We start from the raw sequence: 21,279 nt of genomic DNA on the forward strand, positions 1-21,279 counted from the left end.
ACTAATTGGTTCTTACTTCAAAATGTGTAAGAAGTTCTTTAAGTGACTCAACAAGTTCATCTCTGGGAATTTTGGAATATACCTCATTTTCATCTTCTGAGTCTGAATCTGATCCAGCTTCTGAAGTTGTTGTTGCTACCAGCCCAACAGCTACCTTTGCATCTTCATCAGCTTCCTCTTTGTCAGATCCAGATTCACTTCCCAAATCATCCCAGGTTGCCATTAAACTCTGCTTGATCTGCTTCTTGAATTTGCTTGGTTTGAATGTAGACCTTTTTGACTTGTCCTTTGACTTTTCTCTTTGAAGATCAGGGCATTCAGCAATGAAATGTCCAGGCTTCTTACAGTTGAAGCATCCCTTCTGATCTTCTTTCCTTGAGCTTCTGGAGTTACCCCTTCTGGCGAGAAACTTTCTGTTCTTCTTGGTCAGATACTGAAGTCTGTTGGAGAGCATGGCCATCTCAGCAGCATCTGGTTCAGAATCTGAACTAGATTGTTCTTCTTCTTCAGATTCAACCACTTTGAGAGCTTTTGATGACTTGCCTTTGGATGGAAGAGCTATTGATTTACTCTTCTTAGTAGACTCATGTTCATTAAGACTTAACTCATGAACTTTGAGAGAACTAACAAGATCTTCGACACTTAAAGTGTTTAAATCTTTAGCCTCCTCAATGGCAGTCACCTTTGGTCTCCATCTTGCAGGTAAGCTTCTGAGTATCCTGCTCACATGGTCAGAAGCAACATAGCTCTTCTTTAGAATTTGTAGCCCAGAGACTAAGGTTTGAAACCTTGAGTACATCTCCTCAATAGTTTCATCATCCTTCATCTTGAATAACTCGTACTGATGTACAAGCATGAGAGCTTTAGCTTCTTTGACCTTCTTGCTGCCCTCGTAGTTTGAACAGAGTGAAGCAAACATAGCTTTAGCAGTGGATTTGTCACTCATCTTCATGTACTCTGCTTTGGGTATAGCAGTGACAAGAGCTCCTCTGATAATATGATGCTTCTTGTAGAGTTTCTTCAACTCAGGAGTATGTTTCTTTCTATCCACAGCAGCTCCTTCTTCATCAAGGACTAAATCACCAACACCATCTTCCAGAATATCCCATAATTCTTCATCTAGGCTCATGATATAACTGTAAAAGTTGGTCTTCCACCAAGAAAATTCTTCAGCATCTCCATTGAATTTTGGAATCTTTAAAACACTGGATTTCTTACTATCACTATAATCATATGAGACATGTTTATAGCTAGTATCATCAGAACCAGTAGGAGGAGGAGTAGACATGTTTTTCTCAGATCTTTGACTGTTGCACGGTTAAGTGATACACAACAGACCAAGGCTCTAGATACCAATTGAAGGTGAGAAAAACACAAGAAGGGGGGGTTGAATTGTGTTTTGGAAAATTCTTCGTTTCTCCTAAAACTGAACACACTTGATCAGAAGCTATGTGAGACAACTTCTGAAGTGATAATCAGAATCTAAATGCAGCGGAATAAAGCAGAGAGAGAGAAGAAGAACGACACAAAGCAATTATACTGGTTCCTTCCACAATCCGGAAGTAGTCCAGTCCCCCTTGCACTTCCAAGGAGATTTCACTAAGAGTAATATCTGATTACAATTGCTCAAGCACACAAGCAAGAGACTTCCTTTGCTCAAGCACACAAGCAAGAGACTTCCTTTGCTCAAGAACACAATCAAGAGACTTCCTTGCTCAAGCACAACTGCAAGAGACTTCTAACTAAACAAAATTACATAGAAAATTGTTTAAGGTTGAACACTTGATATACAATCAGAGGTGCTCACAATACAAATCAGATACAGACTCAATGACTTAAGAATTTCTAAGATATGACTTTGAGACACAGAAATTCTAAGTGAATGCAGAACAATTTCAGCAGAGGTTTGGCACTTGTAAAAATGTTGTGAGTCTTTCGTTCAGCGTTCTTGCATTACCAATTCTCTAAGTCTTCACTCCTTTATATAGAGGTGTGAAAGAGAAGTTGTGAAATTGGCAGCACATCAAAGAGTCGTTGTTGAAGCTTGATCTTTCACCAATGATATTTTGCCTGATTTGATTGTTGTCCTATGAAGAACAAATTTGAAATCCATTCCTTATCCAAAGGAACATCTTTGCAGGCGAAGCCGTATTCTGGAGCTGTTTTCTTGTCTTGAAGCATGGACACAAAACAGAGTAGTGGAGAACGTGGTTGTACAATTCGTACAGAAGTACAATGTCAACGCTTTTGTCCAAAATTGCAAGCACATGCCTTCAAACACCTTTGAAATGATCGTTTCAATGTTCCATTAATTTTCTGCTATGTTTTTGAATCCAATAGACAGCTTTTGCAGTGTTGATTCTTCAATCTTTGAATCTTTTGCAAATCCAGTTGATCTTCAGCTTCTGGTGAAATGACTTCTGATGAGGCAGCTTCTGATGATGCAGCTTCTGATAACGCAGCTTCTGATGATGTGGCTTCTGGACCTTTTGTCTTCAGAAGCGGTAATCTTTAGGAGCACCATTTCTTCAGGAGCGCTTTACTCTCTTCAGGAGCAGCTTGACTTCAGGAGCGCTTTACTTTCTTCAGGAGCAGCTTGACTTCAGGAGCGCTTTCCGTCTTCAGGAGCGTATTGCCTTCAGAAGCGTATAAGCTTCATTTTCTTTTGCTCTTTATTTGCTCATTCAGAACCAATTAATGATGTAACTTTTTAACTGTGGTCCTGTACACTTGAACAAATATTAGCTAGTCCAATTTACAATTTTTAATACCTTGTTATCATCAAAACTTTCTAAGGTTCATTGTTAAACACATTTTGTTCCAACACAACAGTCGCTTAAGCGAGTTGCCAAGAAATCCCACTTTGGCCATCATAAGGCTTCCACGTGGACCTTATCCACTGAATTAGCTGAATCTCGCTTTAAGCGAGTTGGAAGCGACCTGAGAGCGAATTCTTCCTTTGCTCCCTGGACAAAACTCGCTGAAGCGAATTGATCTCAATTAAGCGAGTTGGTTGGTTCCTCAAAAGCGATCTGGAAGTCAAATGGAAGGGAAGTGAAGTGTTGCTCTCTGGAACTTTCTCGCTTAGGCGAACTAATTTCGCTTAAGCGAGTTGGCTTTTCTTCAAAAGCGAACTGGAAGCGAAATGAAAGTGAAATGCAGTGCTGCTCTCTGGAACTTTCTCGCTTAAGCGAATTGATCTCGCTTAAGCGAGTTTGGCTTGGCTCAGAAGGTGGTTTCTTGGTCCTTGCTTGTCATTTCCTACACAAATTGAGTAGAGTCAGACATGTAAAGTATAAATGGCAAAATTACAACAATTGATTGCTTTTCCTTAGATAGCTTGCAAAACAAGTCATTAAAATTCCTAAATTAACACTTGAAATATATTACTTTTGAGCTATTATCAACTGCATTCATCAAAGACATATCCCTGTCAGTCACAACCACCATAGTCATATTCATCTTTGACGTAAGAAATTTACGCATCATTTGTAAAACCCAAAAAAAGTTTTCCTCTTTCTCATGTGTCACAAATCCAAAGCCATTCGAATATGTCAAATCGGTCGAGGTTACCCCAACTATCTCAAACATTGACATCTTGTACTTGTTGGTTTTGTAGGTGGATTCCATAACCAAAACCGTTGGAAAATTGTTAAACAACTTAACGGATGTTGGATGAGCCCAAAAGATATCTTCAATAGTAGTACTTTCACTTTGTGTCAAGTAACGTACAATCTTCTTGTCATCCTCCTTTAATCTACCGGTAAGCATGTGTCCTTCTAAAGCCGGCTCCATCGCATGGTTGTGAACTCCATTAAGAATGTTCAATTTCCATTCCTTTGTTTGCCTACTAAGATATCCACTAACCATGAACATACACCCACATTTTCTTGAGCCCGTTGTCTCATGCTTCGGTTTTTTTTGGGCACTTTGTGAGCTCCACTCCTTTCACACACTAGTCACACCATTGGATTGATTAAAATTGATCTTTGTGTAACAATTGCAAATCCCACCTTATTTCCTTGACAACGTACCCAATTAAGCAAGTCATCCATATCTTTCCATTTAACGTCGTCGGAAAAAACCTTAGCCGTGTCAACTTCGTTGGCATGAAGTGGGAGGACACCGGAGTCAACATATAATGAAGCTTCAACATGGACGGAAGCTCCATCAATGTTTGGTTTGGCTTCAACCTTAGGCGGTTTGACATCTCCGGATTTTTCGACAAAATTTGGTTTTGTCTCTCCCGGATCATCTTCTACGTTCTCAACCATTACTATAATTAAACAACACAAAACTATGAATTAACAACTAACTAATGCATAAACATCAGTTGCATAATGAATTAAACCAAAAAAAAAAATGAAAAAAAAACAACGAAAAAAAATTGGTGCAAAATGGCAGTAGCTGCCTTTCCTGCGTTTTGCCAAGATTTTCTCGGCAGTTAACTGCCGAAATACTTCGGTAGTTAACTGTCAAAGTCCCCATGCATGCCTTAGAAATTAACTGCCGATCCCCCATGTCAAGGGCCAAGGAGCAGTGCTATTCGTTACGAAAGATTTATACAAAAAATTAAGAGAAGACTGCATAATAATAAGAGATTTTACTAATCAAATTCTATGTTACACATGCTGCCACATATAATCATTTATTTTCTTGTCAAACTTTTTATTAACAATAAACATTTTCCTAGAACAATGTATAATTATCTTCTTCAGGTTTCAACTGGGGTGGGAAGAGATGGTGAAGCCAACTTTTTGTTCAATATGGGAGCATAACTGCATGATGCTTCAATGGAGATGACTAGTTCAGTGTATGATGAAGCTGACATGAATGTTAACCTTTGTTCAATGAGAGCTTTAACTACATGAGGCTTGGTTGTGGCTAAACTTCATTGACTTTGGAGGATTCAAGTTCATATGAGCTGAATGTGTCCTCAATCCATTAACATAATTTGTTTTAGGTGTAGCATTTTTTATTTATTAACACAAGTTTCACTATTGTCCTTGGCAGTGTTAACAAAAACTAACATCACAACCCACAAAAACAGTAAAAAATGAACGGATTAAAAGCAATAATACATGTTTTTTTAACATCAAAAGTGTGTTATCCTTAGAAATCGTGGTTGGGCCTAACACAACCCCACAAAACCGGCTTGTGAGGTGAGGATTGCCCCCACTTATAAACAAATTGTCAGGCCAACTCCTAACCGATGTGGGACTCTTAACATTGATACCTCATAGGATTGATGCATCAATGATTTTGGAGCAAGATTTGATGAAAAATATTGGATTTTGGGGGTTTAGATGGTAGAGGAAAGAAAGGTGATGATGAAATAGTGAGTAGGGGGAGCATCTGGCTGTTTCATATGATGAAACAGCACCTCGACACTTAACTGCCGAGGAATTCAAAAAACCGACGGCAGTTAACTGGCAAGGAATAGTGAAACCGGCGGCAGTTAACTGTCGAGGGATAATTTCATCTTTTATATGTGTGTTTCAGCCTTCTTATGTGTGTTAACAATAATTTTCTAAGAGAATACTAAAACCAACAAGCCTAGTAGTTAGCTTATTAAACAAGTAACCACTATATTTAACTAGCTTTAGATTCATGTGTGCGGGTTCACGTTTAGCAACACTTGTGAGTTATCGTTTCAATAAAGAAATTAAAAAATTTTGAACAAAGGATTGATATGATTTTCAGTATTTGTCTATAAAATCCTTTGTTTTGAATCATATAAACATGTCATCTACTATATTAAATGCTTCATATATTTTCAATCGTTTCTGACATATCACTTCTACTTTGATCTACATTACAACAACAAAATTATCAAGGTAAGTGTAACACTTTAATTTAATTGTGAGTAGTGTGCATAATATGGAGTTTATTTGACCAATTTGTAATTATTTTACATAGACTATAATAATAGTTTAGCAACTTCTTTACTAGGTGATAGAAAAACATGCAACAATCATGATAAAAATAATGCAGTGTGAAACACTTACGCCATTGTTTATAAATTTTTTTTAGTACTAATGTAGTACGAGAAAAAAGGATAGGGTTTAGTGGTATTTCCAATGAATTCATGTTGTCGGAAAGATCTACTAGTGAAAGACTCGATTCCAATTGAAATGGAGTTTGACGTGGAAACAAGCTGGTTCTTGTTGATTGTTCAAAGAGAGCTTGGAAATAGAGAGAATACGTTTTTTTGGAACGATTTGTAGATAGGAGAGCCAATATATATCAGATTTCCTAATTTATATCGCGTGCAGGTGAGTAATCTTTTTAGTGTGGCAGAAAGAGGATTGAGGCTGTATAGTAAATGGGTATTTCTTGGTACAACATTTTGAATACAGAACACAGTGCAGATGTTGTTGTTATTAGCAATTCGGTGCAGCAGGTTCAGCTGCGAGTTGAGGAGACAGATTCATTCTCTTGGCTACCTGCGACAGAGATTTTTACCGTCAAAAGCTGATATGCTCTTCTGTCTAACCGGACAAGGACAAAGACGATGGATTTTTGGCAGCGCTAAAACGATTGTGGATAATATCAGCGCCTTCAAAAATATATGTAGATCCATCCAAGAATGGAATTAAGAGGTGATCAATGACATTCATCAACAGACTTATTTGTGAATTTGTCCATCATGTATTTTCAGCTGTGCTTAGTAAATTTTTGTTTATAAGAAATATCTAATTAATCGAAAGTGAGGTGATTATGCAAATAACATATATTAGGGCAAATCTGGCTCAAGCTTAGAACTATTATGTTCATAACCTCCTTAGACTAATACTTTGGTCTTTGCCACACTTTTCTCTGCAAAGCAATAAAATAAGACTTTGCGTTAGTTTTTCTTGTTTTTTTGGTTAATCTAAACGAACACTATTGCATCCAAAATGATTCGACGCTAATATATTGAAGCTAAATTGCAGTTTTCTTATGACACATTTTCTTCTTCTTACAATATTATGATACATACTTGTAAGATCTGCAAAATTAAACGTGAATATTTTTTTTTTCTTTATAAGTTATCTCTAGTAAAGGTAATCTCATACATGTTTTTTTTCTTCATTAAAACAACAACTAGATCGCTAACCCGTGCGAGTACAATATATGAACACAATAAATTAAAAGCATGTTAAATATAATGTAATTTAAACTTCATTATAACACCACATGAGTACTAACATTCTCGAACACTTCTTTGTAAACCACATTATATGCAATTTCCATCTAATAATGTAAAGTTCAAGTAATGGTAAAAGCTTAAACCAATAGCACACAAACCATTAAAACCTACAACTAATTATGGTCGTTGAAGTAATCAAATGATCACTTAGGAGATAAAAAGTAAAGTCTTTCTGATATGATCTCCACAAAAGTAAACAAATAATCACATAATTTGAATATGGCATAAGGCACCTTGAGCACACAAAATATTATTATGAACCCAACATTAGTATTAGTTGCGCAGGGCTAGTGGGCTAGGCTAGTGTTATACTCCCAAAATATTAAGCTATGAGCATGCCTTTAGAAGAAATAGTTACAATGATTATTAGGGACATTTTTTTTACTGGTTTCATTGCATTTGCATTTGCATTGTTAGCAGCCATTTTGTACAATTTGAAAGGCTCAAAACTCATGCCAGCAATGGAAGTGCTACTATCTTAGACTAATTGTTAGTCCCAAAAATTTGTTTGTGCCAAACACCCCCTATCAAACCTTTATGCGTCAGTTCATTAGAGTATCCCTTCAAACCACCTTCATTTAAATGAGATTGATAGAGAGACATTGCACCTTCCTTTCTGTTTACATTACTATTATAGTATATATTATTTCTTGAAACACACAGACATAGCAGTACTAAGTTGAGTTGCAAACAATGTACTCTATGACTTAAGAGTGTGGCAAAATTATAGAATGATCTTGAAGTAAAACGTTACCGTCTAAGTGACCAGATTAAACTCAGAAATTAGTTGCGACAATTATGTGTGAAAATACATAATTTTCACATACAAAAGGTTTGACAAAACAACACTAAGTCTTAGGTAGGAGCTGCCACACTTTGAGTGCACTGATTAAATATTATTATGGAACATTTTAACCAATTGCGGTTGTGAAAACATTCATTGAAAACAATGTACCTAAATTTGCAATTTTTTTCAATAGAAGCACTTAACCAATTTTTCTATAGTGAAAAATGCTTCTTTAGAACTACTTTAGAATACACAGGAAACAAATTTGAAATTAATACAATTAAGGAAAAACTAATATCTAAAAGCATGAGATTAAACCTCATTCCATTCATAAAACATAAACCTCCTTCCATTCATTTAAATAGTAGCAAGTATTCTACAAACAACCAAAATAAAACATAAACATCCAAAGTAACTTTTCCAAAAGTTACTGCAACATCTTCTTGCTTCAGCAAAGTAGCTGCAACATCTTCCTAGTTTAGCACAGTAGCTCAAACATGTTCCTTTCACTGTTCATCTCTGTATAACTGAAAATGTCAATATCACTTACATTAGAGATGTCAACTTCCTTGTAGTAAGTTCACAGTTTTAACAGGTTCATTCGTATAGACTCGTCGAACTCAACACCATAATCATATTGATCCTTTAGTGTGACAATGGCGGAGTTTAAGACATAAATGAAAATAAGAGGGTTTTGCGAGTTTGATTAAGAAACAAAAACAAAACTTCATCTTTGTTCATGGTAAATTGAAAACAATGATTAACAAACCTTTTAAACCAAGAAGAGCACTTGATGCCTCTTAAGTGTTGCAAGAACAAAATTCTGAAGGCTTGAACATTCTAATATAGAGTAGAATTTAGAAGGAGTATGGAAGGAGTAGTAGAATAATGGTGATAATCATTTAATTGGACATTATACCTTTCCAAAGAGATATGCAACACCGTTTAAAAGAGAAGTCGCTGCTACTTGCAGCAAAAATTGACACATAATTCAATAATGCAATAACAGTCTTATACGCCAGACCCAATAGCCAAAATCTAAACCAAAAGCAAACAGTCTTATACGCCAGACCCAATAGCCAAAATCTAAACCAAAAGCACAAAGACTATCTTGACTCTCAAATTTTAAACTCTACCATTGTTACTTAAGGAGTGTATATGTATATGTAATTTGTTTGAATTGAGTTATTTACCTTTGGATCCATCATAACCATTTCAAGATGCTCATTTCCTTAAGAGTCATTGACATTTTTTATAGCATCAACTGACCATGACATCTTTCTGTGTGATAATAGGAAATATGCCTAGTCAAATTCAAAAAATGCTGAACCATAAATAAGTTTGCTGCACAAATTGAAGCTCAAAATCGATAAACGGTAAGTCCTTGTTCATACATGTACAGATTCAAACTAAAAAAATGGAAAAAAAAAAACTGCAAGATTACATTGTAGATTTAAGTTTGTATGCAACTAAGAAAGAACAAAAATGCAGAAGCATAAGAATGTTAAATCTTTTTACATGCATATATTCAAGCTGGAAAAATGGACATAACCGCAAGAAAACTTTGGATTTCAAAGAATATGCCTTTTGGCATGGATCATTTGCAGCAAAGAAAGAAGAAAAAAAATTAATGGAGGCCTTTTGGTATGGAACAAAAAAAGAAGAAAGAAAAGTAGATAGAAGAACACCTTTTGTTTGAGATGAACTCCAAAAAATAGGAATGAAAGAAAGGATGGAACGTGTTTGAGATGAACACCTTTAATCACACCATGACCTTCATACCACCGTTTGAATTATCAGCAAATCTCGCCACTCTACCGCCGACCTCGTCAGAGTCCCCATTCAAAACCTCCGTCACCACCTCCGTAACCACCGAATCCTGCCGTAGTTCAGTCTAAACCTCCTGCAACATATTTCATTCTCTACTTCCGTAACCACCGACCATCTACCATAGTTCCACTTCCGGCACCGTCACCACCTCCGTAACCGCGATGAAGAAGAAGAAGCTGAATGAAGAAGCTATTACACGCAGAGAGAGAGAGATGATGATAACAATTAGAAATGAAATAGAGAGGGTAAACCTTAATTTGTTTAGAATAGATAGATGAGAAAGATACGTGTATTGAGCCAGTGTGTACACATGCGAGGCAGAAGATGGGAGAGGAAGCGTTGCCGACAGGAACGTGTAAAGGCGGTGTGTTGAGGTTGAGGGCCATGGCCATGTGAGGACAGGCGGTGGTGGACAGAGAGAAGCTTGAGGAAGAGAGAAAGCAGTGCTCTGAATGCAGAGAGAAAGCCTTAGAAATTACACGCTAGAAGGGCTGAGAAAGAGACTCATGTTTCTTAAGTCACTTATGGAGCAGCGTGCACAGTAATTATCATGGATTTCCAATGCATTAACTCATAATGAAAATGTGGGATTCAAAATTCAAATTTTGGGAGCCAATTTTTTAGGTTTAGGGTTGTGGAATTAGGGTTTGCATGTTTGCTAGGATTATATATAAAAGATGCTTGACACAATGTATTCAAAAAACCTATTGGGAGACTAATCCCTTCTACTGAATTTAATATAAGAATTCAAAAGCTGATAAAAGAATTCAAAAGCATACAATCAAAACACAACGTGAACACATTTTAGTATACATTGTCTTTTCAAACAAGTATTATACTCAATATAGTTAAGTGGCTCATTTAAGGTAACATTGTCAAAATACTACAAATGGTGAAACCTGACATATGGTTTTGATCGGACAAGGTTGAAAGAAGTTTGATTGCCAGAAAACATGTAGGGTAAACATTTTCTTTCAAATCTGTATGTGATACATGATTGTGATCATCAAACTTTAAAATGATTGGTTGCACAAGCCTAGTAGAAGTTTTATGGCCGCAATTAATGTATAGCAAACATATTTAACAAGGATTGGAGATACATTTTACATTAATCAATTCGGTTGTGCCAATTTTCAACATTCGTAGTATTTTGACAATTTTACCTTACATATGGTAATACTGCCTACATATGTCAATTGATGCCAAAAATTAATGTTTTGGAAATGAATGGTGCATTTTAGCCCCATTTTATTTTATTTTATTCATATTTGTAATTTTTAATCTCACTTAATAGAATTAATCCATTGGTTGTCTCCATTCCAGTATATGCGTGGAAACCCCCTTTTATTTTAAGTAGTTAAAATTAACAATTTTTAACTAAGTGATCATTACAAAAAGACATATTAGTTTTCATTTTTAATGTCAGTGGGTTTATTTTGAATTAGTTATGGAGATAAAAACATAGCACTATTTTCTAACCACTGTATTTAACAATTATTGATAAGTGATAACACGATTATATATATTTAAAAAAGTAGCTAATACCTCTTTAGATGATTTATCTATTGTGTAAATGTAAAATAGTCTTGCATAATGCAAAAGTATGTGTTTGATTACCGTTTGATCCATAAATTTTATCCTATCTTATTTGATTCAATGATAAAATTTATTAAAACAATGGTAAAAAAAAAAAACTTATACATGATGGAAGATGTAACTCACCTGTGCACCACACAAAACAAAATATAGGTCAAATTTGGATGAAATGTTCTAATTTATTCATTGATTAATTTTCTTGGACAATATGGGATATTTTTTTCCCTTTCTAATATGTACTTAATCTAAAAATACAAATTATTCTTCAACATTATTTACGATGAAAACTGTTTGCAACCACTGTCATCTACTCTATACGAGTACAAGATATATTCAACCTCCCTTCAACCTCTCTTCACGTACTCTTCGTACAACTTCTCTTCTTGTATTGATTGTGAAGGGAAGTTGCATGTAAAATAAGTGAAGAGATGTTGAAAGGTACAATTAATGCGAAAAGTGGTTGAATATATCTTGTAATGAAGAGTGGTTGCAAACAACTTTCAACATAAAAAATGTTGAAGATTGGTCTCTCTTATATAGATTGGTCTCTTTTATATAGATTGGTCTCTCTTTTAACCATATGGCCAAAACCATGTAAAGTAAACAATTTCAAAATTTCAAAAGGATTATTGAGATACAACATACATTCATCGTATTATTGGTTAAAAGAGAGACCAATCTATATAATAGAGATATACTAGGAAGGAAGGGGGAGAGAGATAGAGAGAGAATCATATTCACATTTATGAAGGTTGAAATGAGCAGTTAGTTTGAAGGGAGCTTGTTTGTATGTGAAGGAGTATGTAGGTGTAGACCTTGAATTGATTGTTTATGTAGGTGTAGACCTTGAATTGATTGTTTTTTAGTGTGATGAAGGTAAAGGTAACTTGAATTTATTGAGTAGGTTGAAGAGAAGTAGAATGAGACATTTATTGTGAAGGTAATTTTAGAGTAGGTAAAGAGGAGAAAATCTTGTGTGGACCAAGACCAAGAATTTTGGTTTGGTCACACACAAAGAGAGAAGAGAGAAGAGAGAGAAGAGAGAAGAGAGAGAACATGTAGAAGAGAGAAGAGAAGAGAGAGAATGAGAAAATCTTGTGTGTGTGACCAAACCAAAATTCTTGGTTCTGGTCCACACAAGTGTTTCTCGGTAAAGAGAGGTTCAAAGGGTCACTTATTGTGGAGGTTTTAGAGTAGGTGAGAAGAGGTTGCAAAGAGCATTTAACGTGAAAGAGGTTTTGTAGTTTTTAAGTTTTTTCTTTTTACCTATTTCAAAATATAAAAAACAAAATATATTTTTCTTTGAAGTTAATAAAAATTGAACTTTTTTTTTTGGAAAAAGAATACAAATTGAAGTTAAAAAAATGAATTTTCATTTCACACCTGAGAATTTGAAGAGGAGCACACTCTCAAGTCCTAAATCAATACCATCATGCAAACTCAAATGGGTTAAAAAAAATCATTTTTATTCTATGAAATAAACTTGTATTTAAATCTTTTAATTTAGAAGAAAATCTTACCTAATCCAAAAAGTAAAATCTTTTTAATTTGTTCAGTTTATCGCATAACTCTAACAAGTCAAATTCATTTGAAAATTGTCGTTTTCCTCACTTACTATATCTGTTACTAACAAATTCTACAAAATCGTATTAACACAATTTATAAAAATATTACACACAATTAAACTTATATAGAAATGGAAATCTTTTTACGGTTCATTTGTTAATGAATATGAAATAAACTGATTTGACATTAAATAAGTTATAGATTCTTAAAAATACATAAACTAGTTTGTTGTATACGTTCACCATAACAAGAAGCATTTTTTCAAATAAAACTGTTTTTTTTTTTTTTGGAAAAACTACTCAAAACAATTTCTCATTCAAAGTAGCTTTAAATCTTTTTTTTTTTTACATACTCATTTCTCAAAACAAAATTGTAATAAACGGATTAAATATAAAAAAAATGATAATTTTGTTTTTAAAATCTGATTTTTCACCCAAAAAAAAAAGCTACTCAAGGTGATTTTTTAACAAATGGCAATGAAAAGTCTTAGATAGTGTTTGTAGTTTGCCTTAACTTTGGCTTCTCTTCTCCTCAAAAGGAGAGTAGAGCCAATCAAAATTTAGGAAAATTTCAACATTCAAAAGAAACATTTTTAGGAAGAAAATAAAAACAACTATAACTTCTAGAAAGGAGTTGGGAGGAGCTTAACATGTGCTACTGAGCAACTCAAATTTTATCCAATCTTAATCTTTTCACTTTCATCATGTACTACATCCGTTCCTAATTATAGGGCCTTTTTGAAAAAATAACGGGAATTAAGATAGTGGATATTTGTAATAAATATGTTTGTAATTACTATTGTTTTTACAATTTTATCCTTTAAGAGAGGGGGTTGGTTTAGGTTTTCAACATGTTAGTTATTGTGGATTGAAGAAAAAGATGTATAATAAATAGGGGCATATATGTAAAGAAATAATTAATGTAGTTGGAAATAACAAAGTGGTCTTATAAAAAGGGACAAAAGAAATTCTCAAAAGGGTCTTATAATTAGGGGGAGGTAGTACAAGAAAGCTTGGGTTGGTTTATCAATGAAATGAACTACACAAGAAAACCAAGAAAGAAAAGAATTTCGCAAAACAATACACATGATTTCAAATTCTTAAATCATAAACATACATAGCAAGAGTTTGAAAAAAAAAAATAGGAACATTTAAAAAGGGAGACTTTCCATTATATGATTGACCATATGGGCAATCAATAACTCTTTCACCAAAGTCAAGAGATCAGTAAAATCATCAATGATAAAACATATTCATTATTTCACTTAGACAAAGGAATAATACTACATGTAAAACAGTAGTTTTTTGTTTTGAAAAAGCAAGTGGATAATACACTGAAATGCTTTTAAATCAAGACGATAATTATTGAATTGCTTCTTAAATAGGTGTAAGGGTTATGATATAGGAATGTAGAAAAAGAAAGGAAATTAAATTTCTACTAGTATGGACACCCGTGCCAAGCACGGGCTAGAATTTCGTCATACTTAAAGGGAAATGATATTGTGATGTATCAAATTTCATTTAAAGCTCAATATTGGATAAAAGAGTGCACGTTGAACCACAAATAAGTGACAAAATACATACTTAAATCTTAAAATTTTGGATGAAAATGTGGTATCACTCTTAATTGTGTGGTTGTTCTTTCCCAAATGTGTCAATCCACACCAGTGTTGGCTCCCTAAGGCCCAACAGGTGTATGATGTCCCGGTTTAACATTGTGGGGTAGCAGGATTGGTTCTTGGTGGCAGTGGCGGAGCCCTTCATGGGCTAGGGTGGGCCACGGCCCATCCGAAAAAATTAAAAATTAACGATCATAGGTTTATTTTGCGAGATTTTATACAATTTTGTGTCGGTTTTCGGTTTCAGCTGATCCAAATTCCCGCAAAGTTGTGTATTGGCCCACCCGAAAAATTTAAATAATTGAATTATAGGTCTATTTTGCGAGACTTTAAACAATTTTTCAACGGTTATAGTTTTCCAGAGTTTCAAAAGTGGCATACGTGATTTTTGTGATCCTTATACTTAGCATGTTAGCGAAGACTTATAAACCTTCAAATTTGCATGAGTTTCAAATCTCCCGCATATTGTCCTGTGAACTGAAAATTCTCTCAGTTAACAGTTGTAATGTACATAAAAAGTTTCATAATTTATAGTAGTTGTTAAATATCTAATTATTTAAGTATCCATCGTAACTTTTTAGTCAAACTCCGTCATTTCAATTTCGTACTTAATGCTTATTACAACTTTAATTTGTGTTTATATATTGGAATTAATTTTAGTGGCCCACCCGAGCTTTTTTTTTTTTGCTCCGCCACTGCTTGGTGGTGGATCACGACCACGAAGAGTCCAACACTTAATGGAGAGATGTTAGTGTGTCAAGTGAGTTAAAATTATAGTGTATGAAGAGTAGATGTTGAAAAACATATAAGTAAGTTGACTCATATAATTAATGCCTTCAGATTTTAGAGGAAGATGTGATGTCAATCTCACTTGTGTGGTTGCTATCAGCCTAATATCATGATATAATTCATTGTAGGCTCCCTCAAAACATTAAGATGAATTATTTGGTTAGTTTTTAGATGTCATTTGTTTAATTTTTATATTCAATTAAATATTTTGGATGTGAATCGTTTTCATGCAACATTTTTTAATCAATCTCTATTTTTTAAATTCCTTCACTTTTGGTCTTTGTTGAAATTTGACCAAATAAAAACGCAGATGTATTATGCTGAGTTGACAAAATACGTGCTTATTATATATTTTTAAATGTTGTGCCATTTTTTTGAATTGCTTGTTATCAAGTCAAAGATTTTAATTTTCTGCAATGTAAAAACTTTCTTTAAAAAAAATCGAATTTGATTTAAAATTATATTAAAAAACAATTCAAATCATGTAATATCTGTATTGAAGTCACAATTTTGCTTGTTAGCAGTCAAAATTAAAGCGGTGTACTAATAAAGATATAGTGAAATTAATGAAATTTTAACTATTTTTAACAAAATTAAATCTTATTAATTATCTTGATTGTGGATCATCATATTGTGGGTCATAAGAAGAAGGTGTATTAATATTACTTTATGAATCACGAATCTTTTATAACCAATTTAATTGTACCAATAAATTACTTCCAAATTAAAAATGGTTTTTTTTTTTGAAGAGACTAAAATTAAAAATGGTTATAAAATAAAAAACAAATACAAAAATAACAATTGATTAAAAATAGATGAAATGCCTATCTTAAACATTCCATGTAGCTTTCCTAAATAAATTAAATAAAAAAAACATTTCATTTATCTACCAAACGTTATTTGTTTTGTACTCCATTTTACTCTAAACTTCAAAAGAAAAATCTTAAAATCATAAAATAGATTGAAAGAAAATAAGAAGACAAAAAATATGAAGTTTGTTCATGACATATTTGCAATATGTTGCATAATTTTGGTAATGAATCATGCAGAGAAAGATAAATAAAAAAAAAATCATTCTAAACTTCCGAAAAAGCAATAAAAAATTAACCTTTGACTCAAATCGATGAACAAAATATAAAAACAATAATAAAGTGTCAGAAACATATATAGATGATTTGAGGCTTGTCACACGATACATAGTGAACAAATCGAATTCAAACAACACCAACAATATGAGAATGAGAATAAGATAACTAAAAAAATGTAAGATTAAAATAAAATAGAAATTTGGACAATACTTATGAAAAATTGTAATGCAATTCGAATTGGTGTGAAAATTTGGAATCTCAAAGGAAATATTTATAGCTAAAGACAAAGAAAAATTTGCGAGTATTTAGAGATTAAAAAACAATAAAAGGGGATGAAAGTGGTTATATTTGTATGTGGTAATAGAAATCATTGATATATATTCTAATTGCTACGTCATGCATTTTTTCTTTTCTCTTGATTGACTTCCATGTCCAAAATAAAGATTCGGTCAAAAACAAAGAAGAAATAAACACCAAAAGACAAATTTAAAAGAGAATATGATTAAGAAAATATAAACAAAAGAAATCACAATAAAAAGTAACATAAGAATAAGAAATGTTAAACAAACAATAAAACAATAAGAAATAAACAAATAAAGGAAAATAGAATGAGTTGAAAGCAATGATTTTTTCTGGGAGGAAGATGTAGATGAAAATAAAGAAAAATAAATCATCTATATATAGGAAAAAAAATCATGACATGATCAATTTTGATTGGCTCATGAAAAACAAATGAGTCATGATTCATTTTGATTGGCTAATATAAAATAAATGATTCAAGATCCATTTTTATTGGTTGATAGAAAAACATTAAATGAGAAGAAGGATATGAAGATGTCATGTGTACTATAACTTTTGATGAAGGCTTTTGTATTATATAAAGATTGGCCTTTTTGCATGTATATTTTTCAGTTTTCAAGCAACCTTAAATAAAACCATTTTAGATTTTTAGTGATTGTATTTAAAGGGCATGTACTCATTTGTAAAAACTCATAGTGAATTTGTAAAAAAAAAAAAAAAACTCATAGCAAATGCCATTATATTACGATCGAAACAATTAAACTCTAATTAGGATTCTTGTAAATAGTAGTCATATTGACTTTTCTAGGAAGATGTGAGTTATTAGTTAGTTTTTTTTTTTTTTATGCTAGGAAAATATATATTTCAGTGAAATGAATAAAATAAAAAAATAAGTGAGCAAACTTCATTGCAAAGTTTGAATGATTGCTTGGGCTAGTTTCCAATATTTTGATTTCATACATGTTTGTATTAATGATCTTGTTAATGAGTTGATTTGGTTGTTGTCAAAAAAAATAGTGAGTAACTAATTTAAAAGATTTAATATAAGAAATTATAAACTATAATATTAGATCTCTTTAAATAATTTTCCTAAGGCCACTAAATCCATGTACACACCTATGATGTCGATGACAAACATATATAAGAAATATAGGCGTAAGAATCAAGTATTACCTGAATTGATCATAACAAATCAATAAAACTTATTGTGGTGAAAAAAGTTGAAAGATTAATATAAGAAATTATTAACTACAGTATTAGATCTCTTTAAATAATTTGCCTAAGGCCATAAAATCCATGTACACGCCTCTGCTGTCGATGACAAACATATAGAAGAAATATGGATGTACAAATCAAACATTACGTGAATAGATCATGGCAAAAATTACAACAATAGCAAAATAAATATAATTCATAAACATCATTATTGGAACGGTGGAAAACCATCTCCCAACAATCTTCAGTAATCTTTCATCGTATGAAACAATCAAACATCTGAAACAACCACACTAAATTGATTCAAATCTTTAAAAAAAATTGAACGAAAATAAGAGAGAAAAGAAATACGGGTGTAAGAATCAAACACAACGTGAATCATAACCAACATCACAATAAGAGTCAAGTAAATATAATTCATGAACACTTTTATCGAAACGGACGGAAACCATCTCGCAACAATCTTTTGAAATCTTTCTTCGTATGAAATAACGGAACACCTGCAAAAACCAAAATAAATAGATTTAGTACTCTAAAAACAGTTGAACGAAAAATAAGAGAGAAAGAAAGTACTCTAAAATAGTTGAACGAAAAATAATGATTTGAAGAGATGCAAAATGAATATGAAATAAAGAAAAAAAGATTATGACTATGAAATACTTATGAACACGGCAACAATGTTTGTTGGTCAATATTCCTTATATACACACAGAATTGGTATGCGTATGTGAATTGTGCCTTATAATTAAAAATGCTTAAATCTCTCAAAAAAAAATTAAAAATGCTTAATTGGTGTATTTAATTGCATGATAATTGCTAATTCAATGACATTTTAAAAAATAACCATTAAAATCCGTGATTCATGCTTCCTAATTGATAAGTGTCAAAATATTTTTTTTTGTGTTGATTAAATAAACGGTCCTTATAATTTTTTTTAAAGAAGTCCTTATAAATATTTAGAATTTCGTTTTTAGTCCGTAAAAAAAATTGCAATTTTTAGTCGTTGTAAAGTTTTCCTTTTAGAATTTTTAGAGATCATAAATGGTGACGAAAAATTTATAGAAACAAAAAATGATTATGAAATTTTGAACATGGACTAAAAATTTTACAGCGACTAAAAGGTGTGAAATTTTTTGTATCGACTAAAAACAAAATTCTTGATATTCATAAGAACCATTTACTTAATTAATTTTTTTTTCCTAATTCAATTTTTGTAAGATAAAAGTTTATTGTGAAAATAACAATTAAATATAATATTAAGAGAAAGGAACAATGGCCTTAATGAATAATTTGGTAACCAATTACTTTTCTTTTATAGAATATACGTCTTTTAATAGGAAAGATAATTTAAATTTTTGTTGGAGAAGTAATAAATGCTAGGGAGAAACTTGAGACGCCACGTGTACTATTGCTCTTAGATTTCGATTGGCTGACAAAGTGAAATTGACACTTGTCATACAACCATTGGATCGGCCATGGAAATAATACGTCATTAAGGGAAAAACGCATGGACCCTTTTTTTACACAAAAAACGTATGGAACTGTATATATGTTAATACATTATTGTAGCACTTGATATCAATCAACTATTTCCAAATAAGAAAACAAACTCCTTGAGTGCGGCAACACTGATCATTTGACCAAATCATTATTGCTTTGAGTGGGCAACACCATATGGTGTAGAAAAATCGGTAATGAAATGGTAAAGAAGTTACCATTTATATATATATATATATTAGGAAAGAAGTTACCATATTTGTAAACCAAATTAATTATGTATTGATTTCGGCAATAGCATGATATCATAAAAAAACAGAAACAAAAAAACAATATGGCAAAAATAAAAAACATTGGAGTCCAAACAGAGTAATTGCTAAAAAAAAATGGTACTGTCAATTGCTATTTTTTTCTGATTAAAAACAGTGTATCCGTACCTTACACGAAAAAAATGGTACCAAATTATAGAAAACAATTTATGACATTTTTTTTTCGGAGACTTAAAAAATTAGTTTGATACGATGATATATAAAAGTACTCTGTTTTGATACGATGTACATAACGTTGATCCTATTTAAGATAAATCTTATTTCCGAAGATTAAAAAAATTTCAGAAAGAGTATACAATAATTAATTCCTTCAAAAAAAAGTACACAATAATTAAGTTATCTCCGAGTAATTACGACAAATACCGGTAACTAATAATTAAGTTATCAATTAAAGTCGAAATTAGAGTGGAAAAGAAAAAAAAAACTTTAGTCTGGAATGAACGTATATAATAATATCGTACGTATACAATACGGTTGGATTCCTCCATAAACATAAAAAACTGTTGGATTAAAATGTATATAATATATATTGTTAAGGCAAAATGCAAATGTACATAAAACAATACTGTATATTTGATACCATTTTTTAATCAAATATTTACATAATACATAATTAAGGCAACTATCTTGATCAAAGGTCTAATCAAAGGTCTTATGCTTTGCAAAAAATTTGTTTGAGGAGCATTAAATGCTAGAAGCAAAATGAGGCGCCACGTGTACTTATGCTCATAGAAGTATCCTTTTGTATTATATAAAGATTAGTAAACCAGTGAGGAATTACAATAAAAATTGGAAGGAATTCTAGTATGGAACGCATGTTTGAATCAAAGGATATAAAAGCAGAAAATCCTTTTAGAAAGGCCAAAGGGAGAGAGGAGTCATCATCAAATTCTTCACCCCTTTTATTATGACTTAGAAGATGACGTATGTATAGACAATGATCACCACATACTAAAACCAACTAGCTAAGTAGTTAGCTTATTACACAATTAACAACTAGATTTAACTAACATGATTGCATATTCCAACTCAAACTAATAGTGGAAGAATCCTTGTTATCTTGATTCTCAATGTGTACTGCCTTTTTCCAATCATTTTCTTTGCCCCTTATAGCATGATGAGGAATATTTTCGGTTAGCATTTCAAATCCTCGATTCCTTCATTTTCGGATCACATTTCATGTGTTCCTTAAATTCCTCAAATTCGATTATTGTGTGTATTCTCTTCTGATATTTGAGATCATAACAATAGGACAAACCTTGTTTTATCCACGTGCTTTAGATTCATGTGTGCAGGTTCACATTTAGCAACAAAGAGATTAACAACTCTTTTTTTTTTAACAAACTAAAATGGTATATATTATAAACAAGGTTAAGTTACCGTGCACAAGACATGCAAGAGGTAACCCAACCAGCACAAAAACTACAAGATGATGCCGTCTCAAGAAAGCACCAGCATATAGTAACAATCAA

General features: G+C 32.4%; 1 long non-coding RNA gene and 1 pseudogene across 1 annotated transcript; both read right to left on the reverse strand.

Annotated features, from left to right (window-relative positions):
* Positions 1-2,870: 2,870 nt before the first annotated feature.
* LOC146916688 (uncharacterized) lies at positions 2,871-4,367 on the reverse strand (annotated as a pseudogene).
* Positions 4,368-8,291: 3,924 nt separating this feature from the next.
* On the reverse strand, positions 8,292-9,785 carry LOC146916689 (uncharacterized). The gene is made up of 3 exons (XR_015014002.1): positions 9,668-9,785; positions 9,173-9,260; positions 8,292-8,506 (listed from the first exon to the last, which is right to left on the reverse strand). It is a non-coding gene; the product is annotated as an uncharacterized LOC146916689 (long non-coding RNA).
* Positions 9,786-21,279: the final 11,494 nt, after the last annotated feature.

The sequence above is a fragment of the Medicago sativa genome, chromosome 6, assembly GCF_051527215.1.
Source record: "Medicago sativa cultivar Bolivia chromosome 6, Bolivia_mono, whole genome shotgun sequence".
Classification (NCBI taxonomy): Eukaryota; Viridiplantae; Streptophyta; class Magnoliopsida; order Fabales; family Fabaceae; genus Medicago; species Medicago sativa.